The following is a 12229-nucleotide window of genomic DNA, read 5'->3' on the forward strand; positions in this document are numbered from 1 at the left end:
ACTAGGGGGATTTGACTGGTGAGTCTACTGGATTAATCAGTAGCGGTACTTTGCCCAACAGATTTGATGGCATGACTACAGGGTGACAAAGACAATTATTCCCTGCCTATCAAAAGAGACTTCTAAAACATATTTGCTAGAACAGTTCCTATACTTTTTGTATAATTTGGTCATGCTGCAAATTTACTTTTTGTAGTTGCTCCATATTTAGTTCTTTGACAGCCTCACCTGCTAGAAAAGTCTATTCAAATCGGCTAAATATAATGAACTAAATTAATAGCCATGCAATGTTGTCACTCATACTAATGGCAAATACCCCCTTTCAGTTGGTGGTTCAACACTGATGTCTCTCTAGGCTTGAGGGAGAGCTCACAAGTAAATTACACAAATGTCCTGGAGCAATTGGGAATACACTTTTATTTAGTCTACCTGACCAGGGACATCTTTGAACTATAGGTCACCTAACCCAAACTTTTCACTCTTGTTAGGTTGTCCTTTTCTCTTGTTTTAACCCGAAAGGGCTGAAAATATCAACATTTCAGGTATTCTGTTTGGATAATGTGCAAAACTTGTGGCTTCACTAATAAAAAAAATTAACAAATGTATTTTTCTTAATGTGGTTAAACAATTTAAAGATTTGTATGCAAAATATTTCTGCTCAATTTGTGGTCAATGAAACTCAAATTTTTTAATTAGATTAAACACAACTATGGGTTAAAGGTATTTGCTTTGGGCATCTTTTGATATTTTTAGAATCTAGCTCCATTGCCGTGGGAAATGGTGTCTCCCAGTCCTGCAAAGTGCTTCCACAAGTTTAAAAAAGAATGGGCAGAAAAGGAACTGCCAACTAAATCTATTTAACATGGGTAGAAAGTTTCCATAGAAGCTCTTGGCTGCTGGTTCCCAACACAGCTCCACTGTTAGCCTGTGACCTTGCGTTTAACTTTTTTGGGCTTTTGGTGACTTTCACAAAAGAGAAATTAACTGGTTAATAGGCCTACAATAAACAAGACATTTGAAACCTCAGCTACATTTTTATTTTGTACTGCCTTTGATTTCAACCTGTGACATGTTTGTCAGGTGATAACTATGTACCTGTCACCGCATATGGTACCATTTTGAACTGTTTGTGGATATTGCATTAAATCCATATGCTTGAAACTTTTCAATAATGCATATCAACGAAACAATGGAATGAAATAAATAGTTCAAGCAATTTGTGGGACTTGGCTGCTTTTACATTATTACTCATTTTGGGGGTTATTTCAGTCTCTCCAACCTGCAGGTCGTGCGAAGAATCATGTGAATGGGAATATTCTATAAATGTCTTGATATCATCTTTCGTCTCAACACTTCTGCTGCAGCCGCTTAAAGTCTCACTCCGAGAACCTTAAAATATGAATCAATCCATTAGAAGTATGAAAATATCTTCCCGGTGGCGTAACGGGGCAAACATCTAGTGCTTTGACATCTACGTTTTGAGATCATATTTAAATGTTTCGGGGTAGTATTTAGCTGTCGATTTTGGAGGCCTTTATCAATAATGACCAGCTATAGATTTGCTTCCCGATGGAGATTTCTGACAAATTACATGTTATTTAGCATCTACACGTTAAGCTGAGTCCAATGAGATCAAGCTCTCCCTCTTGCTACACCGAGATCATGTCCTAGACCATAGGTGAACCATGTAAAATACATGTTACCATTTGCTAGAGTGTCATGCTTGGTGTCTTTGGACTCAGCTCAACGTCATTTATCACAAATTTCTATCAGGAAGCAAATCAATAGCTGCTCATTATTGATTAAGGCCTCCAATTTCGACAGCTAATTACTACCATTAAACATGTTCGAATATGCTCATGTGTGGCACCGTTGCAATCGCCTGGAAGATGTTGAAGGACACCTTGTTCGCCCTCTTACGCCACCGTGAAGATATTTACATACTTCTGATTGACTAATGAATTTTTTCAGCTATTCCCCCAGAAGTCTGGGGTCAGAAGGTCAAAAGGAGCCGGCACCACGCCGCTTATGAGATAACAAAAGTGAATCTGTATCTCTCTCATAACTTTTTGTCATTATTAAAGAGAGGCCTGATTCTCAGATATGCATGTTGGATGGCTACGGTGTAGGTCTGGGAAGAACTTCAGGCCAAAATCTTGCAAGCGAGCCGCTGGTCGCAGCTGCAACGAGATGGAGCACTTGCTGAGTCATTTCCTGTAGGGCTGGAGCCACAGGTTGAAGCGTATGAGTCCTTTGAGACCCCCTATGATAAAAGGGGTTCTCAAATGTTGACCCTCAGTCACCTATTGCATCACTTCCTTAGGGCTTCGGCCTCCTAATTGATCATTATAGTATAATTGAATGCCCTCTTTCATATATATGATACCTCCACCACTGAGACGTGGCAACAATTCTCCAAATCCATATGGGGGGGGGGGGGGGTGCTTGTGGACAGTAGGGGTGTATACTCGACGTAAATAGGAAGCAAACTCAGGAGAAGTAATGACATCTCACAAATATTTATTTAATAAATTGTTTCAATTTATAATAATCCAAAATCCAATGGCAAAACCCGTTGGCTTTTTGTCGAGGGAATCCAGGGCGACGCTCACTTCCGGGTTGGCCAACATACGTCATCCCTCCACCACTCTACTGTACAAACACATGTTCAAGTTGAATGAGAATAATAATAATAATTCTGCCATAGTATTTATTTAAGGGGGGGGGGGGATACAAGTCTTTTGGCCATTCGTAGTGTTGATCAGCAGAGAAATAATTTGTCCGCAAAGACGGTGACGTCGCTTAGCAACGGAAGACGCTGGGGTAGACAAGTCACCGGACTACTACCCATGCAAGTGAACGGAGCGTTCCACGGCATTGAGAAGACCCGTGTGATAAAGGCCTATAATATTTCTGTTTATGGCATAGATTTCTCCTCAGATTAGGCCAATAAACCAATGGTAAAATAAAAATAAAAATGCTCGATCAAAGGCCCGGCCCGAGTATAGTGGTGGGAAATATCGGCCCGACCTGGCCCGCGTCGGGCTCGGGCTCGGGCAGAGAATCTAAACACTGACTGGAACTACTTAGCAGGTGTCTGTAGGGCTATATCAGGAGTTAATGCACGCACTGCAGCCAATCAGAATCAGAGTATTCCACCAGACCATGGTCTACTCTAAGTCTCTAAACAATATTATTCACGAGTTATAAACAACCCCTACACATCAATATTAATGATAACCCTGTGGAAATTGCCATAAGTGAGAGACACAATTTCGCACGTTGAGCACACAGTTGTGTGACTCGTTTATTTAGTAAGAGAGAAACAGGAAATCAAAACGTGCTGAAGGTAAACAAATCCCGCATGGGCTCTGACGTCATGATACGCTCGTAATCCTTAAAAGGGACAGCGATCCCTGAACCACCAAGACAGTAAACGACATGCCTAACACAATTGAAAGAACAACACATAACAAAATACTGTAGGTGAATTATGTTACACTCACTACAACCTATTAAATACGGTATGATTTTTAGATGCCATGGCAACGTCCGCTAGCAACACTGGACTTGCGATCGAGGCATCGACGCGGACGTTCATTCACATAGCCAAAAACAAGAGAATAGATGGCTAGATAAATAAACATCAAGACATACAATTCTAAAAAGAACAGATGAAGCAGCTACCCTTTTTTCCTTCGCGGTTTGCCTACAGAGCAGCGCACCTGCATTTAATAGTGTATTGTCACAATTTCTCAGTATCAAAGGTGAAAGTAGAAACGGGTGGCCAAAAGCTGTCATATTGTTAGTTATCACAGACAATTTTAAGTAGAAACGGGTGGCCAAAGGCTGTCATTTGTTAGTTATCACAGACAATTTTCAACAATGAATGATCTGTACGGAGCTCCATAAGGGACATTAGGGAGAACGCTCCCGGACAGAACCTTAGTTTGGAAGTCATGCTTAGTGACACGACAAATAGCCTACTTCCAATTGAAATACAAAATTTAGAAAATAGGCCTACGTGTCCCTGATCACGTTTGAATAGATTAAATAACGTGACAGTGTCACGTATTTTCGTGAGACCATACCCGTACTTCCATGAGTATACTTAAAGGAAGTATACTATCCGCACTATCTACTACGTTATTTTTTCAGATGTGTGTGCTGTTCCAAATCGAGTACTCCATGGTGCACTAACCGGAAATTACGATCACGACTGCCGCCGTGGCTCCTCCCCCGCAATAAACATCCCGCTTTGAACGGTGAACTCTTTACGCCTTGCAGCTATAAAAACTATTACAACTACAAACTGACTCTATTAATGCGGGCTATGTGGAAAATGCGCCGACTTTGGCTCAGCTTGGCTCCGCCTCTTCCGCTACGTAGCTAAGATGGCTGCCGTTGAGTACGGGGAGTGTCCTTCGATCCACACTTCAGGATTAGCCCGTTTTGAGTACGGCATCCGGGCCCTTGAAGTATACTTCTTTTCGCCGGATCTGAATTGGAACATACTGCGTACTCTAATTTTGGCTAGTAAGTACGGACAGTACGGGTATTGGAACACGGCACAGGTTCGAGCGTGTGCATGGGTTGAATTGCGTGTGTCTCACGCCGAATGCATGAGACATGAGAGCCCTGTACTTACGTGACACAAACCAGCACCGCAAACGTTCTCTCCCGCTTGAGATGACGTCTTTCTTTATACGTTCATGGGTCTGATTCGCCGATTTCCCATGCTGATATCCCCGGAGATTCTCGGGCATCTTCGACAATTTGGCTATAGATTGTCTCATTAATTATATTAATTATATTACTAAATAATATAATTATAGCCTAATTATATATATAGCCTATACATATATATTGGCAATAATTAGGCAATATATATATATATATATATATATTAGAGCTGTCAAGCGATTAAAATATTTAATTGTGATTAATCGCATTAATGTCATAGTTAACTCACGATTAATCGCGAATAATCACCAAAAAAATATATATGCTAAATACCCCTTGATTTCTTTGTCCCATTAATTCTTCTCATTTTAATTCTCTTATCAACATGGTGAAGTGCATCGGCTTGCCTTGTGCAAATAATTTTTATTGATAACAACATTGGCATATACTGATCAAAACAGGACGATACAAAAAAAGAGCCTATAGTGCAATTAAACGACTGCTTTGAACCAATGTAATTTGAACATAGCAGTCAGGCTACTGCTTCTTTGTTTTGAGCCCAAGAAATGTTTTTTTTTTTTAATAAAAGATTTGCGTTAATCGCGCGATAAAAAATTTGACGCCGTTAAAATTGGTTTGCGTTAACGCCGTTAATAACGCGTTTAACTGACAGCTCTAATATACATACATATAGCATTTGTGGTTTTGGCATAAACATAACTAGGGTGCACTGTACTATCTGCGCACACCCTTTCTGAAGCCTCTCTCTCTCTCTCTCTCTCTCTCTGTCCCTCCCTCTCTCTTTTTCTCTCTCTCTCGTACCGTTTTGTGGCGCACGTTAATTGTCTTAGAACACTCCCATTCAGAATGCATTGGTTTACATTTCGTTCTGTGTAACACGCAAAAATTCGGACTATCGTGCTCTGGAACACGCTTCAATAGATTAACGTTCGTGCGCAGGAGCACGCAATCGCGTGATACCGGGTTGTAACTACAGCATAGTCAGAACCTGCACAATAGTATACAGACCATCAAAGAAAGTTTGATGTGTAGAATTTTGTTTTTAACTTTGTGCTGTTAAACAGAGAAAATGGTCCCCTCTTGGATTGTACAGAATGACAGAAGTCCCCTCTTTGCCTTTTCAAAATGACACTGGTCCCCTGTTAAATGGTATGGAGCGACACTTACTGTACGTCCACACCAGGAGCGACCATAGCGTCAAAGACGCTTTGGTCGCTCACAAAGTTTCGCTGCGAATTTTTCTGTTCGCTTTGGTCGCTCAAGTCGCTCATGAAGTACAATTCAATTATGCAGACGCATTTAAAGGAGCCGTATGCGTTTAGTAGGCCATACAGACAGCCATATCAAATAGTGAACTCTCCCATACACCTTGGCCATATTGCCGAGACGGTTTTGCATGTTTGATAAAGTGCTTCGACAACAAGTAGGACAGTGATTCCCCCCAATATACAAAAAATCCTAAAATGTAGGCTAATTACAACCGAGAACAAAAAACCCTGCGTGCTGTAGTAGTTAAAATATGTTTCACTGATCTGGATCTGCAAATCATGATCTGCACTCATTCGTCGCATTCAAAACAAATAGACATTAGCGCACATGGCTAATTTGCATACGTGCACAGGACTGGTTGGCTCCGCAAGGCAAATAATGGAACATATATCTATCTAGGCCTTTCTGTCTATCTATCTATCAACGCGTGTCTAGTTTTAATGTGATGTATTGTGTGTATGTCCAGTCAGACTTGTTCTGTGTGGTCTTGTAGGCTACTGTCCTGTGTGGGACGAACCACCTAAATGGATTCCTGACGATTTGTGTCGTTTGGTATTAATAAAGACTTGACTATCTATCTATCTAGACTATTTAATTAAAAAATATTCACCTCGGGCTCCGTGAATAGTGGGGAATAGAGGGAGAAATTACATGGGATATATCTCTTGTCTTTTATCCCTCTATTCCCCACTATTCACGGAGCCTGAGGTGTGAGCCTCGTCTTGTCGATTAGTTTGTTTATGTGACGATTTCAAAAACTTTTTTGGTTTTGTTTAAAGCATGCTACACGCGATTGGTTGGTTAGATTGGTGGCATGTAGAGCAAATTATAATGATTCCCGCTTAAATACGAACGTTCTAGATGTAGCCTATAAATACTCCCGCTTATCATCACTTGATATCCAAACCACTATGGCGTTTCGATCTCTGAACTGAAAAAGGGTGGGTTCGTACAACACCGGGTGCCCAGTTACAGCCGCGATTAATACTTCAGCCGACATTTTGTTCAGTGAGTGAATAAAGGTAGGTAGGAACCAAAGTGCCTGCCGATGTTCCCTGGGATCCACGCAAGCGAAGAGCGTCTACATTCCGATTGGCTGTCAGTGTTTGGCCGCTGAAGCGAATAATAGTCATTTGCATAAAGTTAAAAAGTTTTCAACTTATTTTTGACGCTCTGGTCGCTCAACTTTGGCCGCTGGTAGCGTTGGTCGCTTTGGTCGCTTTGGTCGCTCTTGCCCATAGAAAGTGAATGACTTCCGGCGATTTGGTCGCTCAATTCGCTTCTGGTGTGGACGGACAGTTACACTCCAGCATTTATGTATAACATACAAGTCAATTGTTAATTAGTACTTTTTCATATATTTGAGATGTCAAATAGCGCTTTGCAATGTGACGTCACCAACTTCGGGCCGCAATGTCGGGCGATCAAGCTGCAAGTGCAAGCGGGAGATCAAGCTGCAAGTGCGTGCGGCGATTGAGCGGCAAGTTTGCGCGGGCAGTAGAAAGCAAGACAAGAAAATGTCGAAACTGTTGGGGAAACGGAAAATAGATTCAGAGTGCAGAGTTTTTAAACAGCAGTGGACAGATGACTATTTTTTTGTCCAGTGCAAGGAAAAGGCAGTTTGTCTAATCTGCAAAGAGCCGGTGGCGGTGTTCAAAGAATTTAACATCCACCGACACTATGAAACCCGCCATGGCGGGCAGTATGCTAGCTTGCTGGGCCAAGTGAGGAGAGACAAGGTGGCTAGGCTAAAAAGTGGATTTGCTGCCCAGCAGAGTACAATGCTACGCCAAACACAGATGAACCTGTCATCCGTTCGGGCCAGCTTCAAGGTAGCTCAACTGATTGCAAGCTGTGGAAAGTCGTTCAGTGATGGGGAGTTTGTTAAGAAGTGTTTGATCGCTGTCGCGGAGGAGGTGTGTCCGGACAGGAAAGATGCTCTAAACGCGGTGAGTCCGTCCGAATCTACAATTACCAGGCGAATTTAAGAAATGGGGCATAATGTACATGTCCAGCTGAAAGAGAGAGCTAAAGATTTTGAGTGTTTTGCATTGGCAATGGATGAGAGCAATGACGTGCAGGACACGGCACAACTGCTGATTTTTATTCGGGGAGTAAATTCCAATTTTGAAGTCTCCGAGGAGCTGGCAGCTCTACAAAGTCTCACGGATACTACGATAGGAGAGGATATTTTTTATAAAGTACGCCAAACGATGGAAGAGTTGGGTTTAGACTGGTCTAAGCTGGCTAGCGTCACAACGGACGGTGCTCCGAGTATGGTTGGTGCGTCTCGGGGGCTAGTGGGGCGCATAAAAAGAGAAATGGAGGAACGAGGCCTCACCCCCCCACTACAAGTCCACGGCCTGATTCACCAGCAAGCACTGTGCTGCAAAGTTCTGAAGTGGGAATCTGTCATGAAGGTGGTGGTGTCTTGCATAAACTTCATCAGAGCAGACGGACTAAAACACAGGCAGTTCCAAGCTTTCCTATCTGAGCTGGAGTCTGCACATGGAGACGTGCTTTACCACGCTGAAGTCAGAGGGTTAAGAGCTTGAGTTTTGAAGCGCTTTTACGAGCTTCTACCCGAAATCAACGCTTTTCTCCTGACAAAGGGAAAAACGGTCCCAGAGCTGATCGACACAGAATGGAAATGGGAACTCGCCTTTTTAACAGACGTGACAGAAATTTTAAACGGCCTAAATTTACAGTATTTACAGTACAATTAACCAACGTCAAAGCATTTGAGGTTAAACTGGCGCTGCTTGTTGGACAAGTGCAAAACCAAGACTTCACCCATCTCCCTGCTACTCGAAGCCTCTCAGCTGAGAAACCAGCGGTCCCGTTTCCAACCAAGAAGTGCAAGGACGCACTGGGAACGCTGAGAGCGGAGTTCAGTGTGCGGATCCGTCAGCTTCGTGCCCACGTTAAAGAAATTTGCATATTCCAGAACCCTTTTGCTGCCGACCTTAATGACACCCTGCCTTCTCTTCAATTTGAACTGGCTGAGTTGCAGACCTGCGATGTGCTGAAAGACGCATTCAACCCCAACTGTCTCATAGAATACTATGCTTCCCTCCCAAACGAGACCTTCCCCAACATAAGAAAGCACGCAATGAAGATGTCCACAGTTTTTGGGAGCACATATATCCGTGGGCAAACTTTTTCAAGCATGAAGCTGATAAAAAATCCGACGAGATCAAGACTCTCAGATCAACACCTGCATCAGTCTCTGAGACTGGCTGTAACTGGAATGGAACCTGACATCAATCTCCTCACCAGTCAGAAGCAAGCCCACAGCTCACACTGATATGGTAAGCCTGCTGATTTCAATATCTATGAAAATGAAAAAATGTCAGTGTAGGGCTGTTTCCCAATGTCAAGGAAGCATGCTCAACGGCCGCCCTTTTAAGGACGCTACGTCATAGAACGCCGACAAGCACTGATCCAATGTTGAGGACACTCGAAAGCCGCGCCATTTTTGCGTCCTTTGCTTTTGAGAATTCCGAGATTTTTCAAGGATGCATCGCTGCATCCTAGACGAGCCAAAACTACCCACAATCCTCTGCGTTCACTGGGCGGGTTCTTGAAAATGGCAGAGCAGTACACGTTCAAATAGTGAGGTTATATTAGCTTTCAGAAATATTTTGTGCCGTATTGCTTTTTATAGATTCATCATGTTAATGCAAATAATCAAGCCTAAAGACCTGTGCTACTTTTCAAACGTTTTTGCAACTTAATGATACGTTGCTATATTTTGCATGGACGTAGCTGGTGTTAAACACCACTGTCACCAATGTCAATTTACTCGCTCACAAGATTACATTATTTATGTATACCTTATGTTTGTGTTGAATCGTTTTTTTTCGGGTCAGCCCAGCAAACGGAGGCTTTTGTGTGCCTTAGGGTGGCGCACAAACATTTGTTTACATTTGGAAGGGATAGTGCCACTATTCAATGTTGTAAAATTAATGCACAACCGATCAATTGCAATGTTTGTCATTTTTAATGAACGTATATAATTGTATTTTATATGATATACTTATGTGTTCAAAGCACTGGTAGATTGTAGGCATAGATGAATAAATGAAAATCAGTTAAATAATATATCCAAATAAATACATGTTTATCATCTCTTTCTTCGTCTTTTTTCCCCTGCATAATAGTAATCAACCGTACTGTAAATGTGATGCATGAATTAAGTTCTCAGACAATTTCACTTAGTTTTATAAAAATTGAATGGATTTTCCTTTTAATAAAGACGATTCGATCAACCGCAACAAAGCTTTTGTGACTTCCCCAAGGAGGCTCCATGCGAAGGAGAGATGACCGCATTCATAACAGACAAAAGTCATATAAATATCGATCAGCTTGATTGCTGCCATGTTTTATTCATAAGCACACATGTGTTTACAAGCGGACACGCAGTATTAAAAAGCGGAAGCGGAAGCGCTTCCACACTACCAAGTCGTTCCAAAGTCTGAACGTTACAAACGCTAGGAAGCACTCGAGCTAGCACTCTAGTCTCATCTCCATAGGACGCGACTAGCAAGGACGGGTCCAAGCAAGGCTGCAGCCTACATTTTGGGAAACAGCCTAGTGCTCTTTTTATAGGCAACATGTTTCTTGATGAGTGATGTCACAGACAAAATGAGACTGCAGCATGTCATACAGGGCATTTAGCAGACGCTTTTATCCAATGAGACTTACAATGGCAGAGTCAACCATGCAAGGCGACAGCCTGCTCATCAGGAGCAGTTAGGGTTAAGTGTCTTGCTCAGGGACACACCAACTTTCAACTAGGAGGAACTGGGGATCGAACTGGCAACCTTTCGGTTACAAGAGCACTGCTCTACCTCCTGAGCTAAACTGACCCGATGTCAAGCCGATGAAATCTCCTGATATGTTGCTTGTGTTTTTTATCTGCCATTCCTGAAGGGCCTGCATGCTTCCAGGACCACCCTGAAGTCAGGAGGAGAGATTGTGGGAAACCGCTCCCATCCTGGAGCCAGGATCCTCATTATCACAGCACAAAAACCTAATCTAAGAGTCATGTAAATACGAAACCAGATCACCTTATATACCTGTTCATTAAAAATATTCTGTATTAATGTTATTTCACTGTAGCCTTAGTAAACATACCTGTTAGACATAATAATTACTATTGTTAACTCCCTTTATCTGAGACCTGGGGTCTCATTTATAAAACTGTGTGTGGGATCGTTACTAAAAGTGTACGTACGCCCAAAAGCCAAGTTTTGCGTGCGCCAAAAAATATTCTGATTTATAAAACCCTTCGTACGCACACCGTACGCAATCTCTGCTTTATAAATCACCGACTGCCTACAAGTGTGCGCAGCTGTATCAGCTTCACGTTCCGCCCTGTACCCGCCCCCTTTTAACCATAAATGGTCAATGCAAATGACCTCATGAATGCGATCTGCATATAAAACAGACTCAGATGCAAGTATTATGTCTTGTCGGAAACAATGGCAGAAGTACTGAAAAAAGCGAAATTTCACGGAGTTTGAAGTGGAGACACTTGTGGGTGAGATAGAGGCCCGAAAGGTAGTTTTGTTCGGCTGTCACGGGATTGGGATCGCCAACAACAAAAAGCAGAGTGAGTGGCAACATGTTGCTGCAGCAGTGAACTCAGTGAGTTGCACGGAGCGCACAGTCCCAGAATTAAAAAAGAAGTGGTCTGACATAAAGTTACATGTTTTTATGTAGCCTACAAATAAATCGTTATGGTCCCTAAAGACCCTCTCCCTCCGAATCCTGCAATTTGCATGGTCCGCCAGAAGTGCCATATGGTGCAGCATTACCACGGCACTCACCTCTGTACCTGCACCTCTTTATAGGGTTAAGGTAATAAGACTGACCGAGAACACCTTGGATAATCAGTTTGTAATCACCCACGTAAAATGTTCTTGAACATAACCCCTTTTTAATGCCTGATTTGTCATGAAAAGCATCAAGGGTAACGGTCAAGCGAACAGAAATATTCGCAGCGAAACTTTATGAGTACGGTAACATGCAAGGAGATACTTTTTTTTTTTTTTTTTCTTAAACAGTCCAGTCCATCTGCGAAAAAGAGAAATAATCCTCAATCCGGGGAAAAATAAATTCGGTGTCCCTTAATCCACAGTGAAAGGTGTTTAAAAAGTTCTCTTCTCTAGACTGAACGTGAAGTTTTTCTTGACGATCTTACCGTCCCGTTAATTCCCGAGGAAAGCGTAAGAGAATGCACAAATCCAAG

This window comes from Gadus chalcogrammus, chromosome 7 (genome assembly GCF_026213295.1).
Source record: "Gadus chalcogrammus isolate NIFS_2021 chromosome 7, NIFS_Gcha_1.0, whole genome shotgun sequence".
NCBI classification, from domain to species: domain Eukaryota; kingdom Metazoa; phylum Chordata; class Actinopteri; order Gadiformes; family Gadidae; genus Gadus; species Gadus chalcogrammus.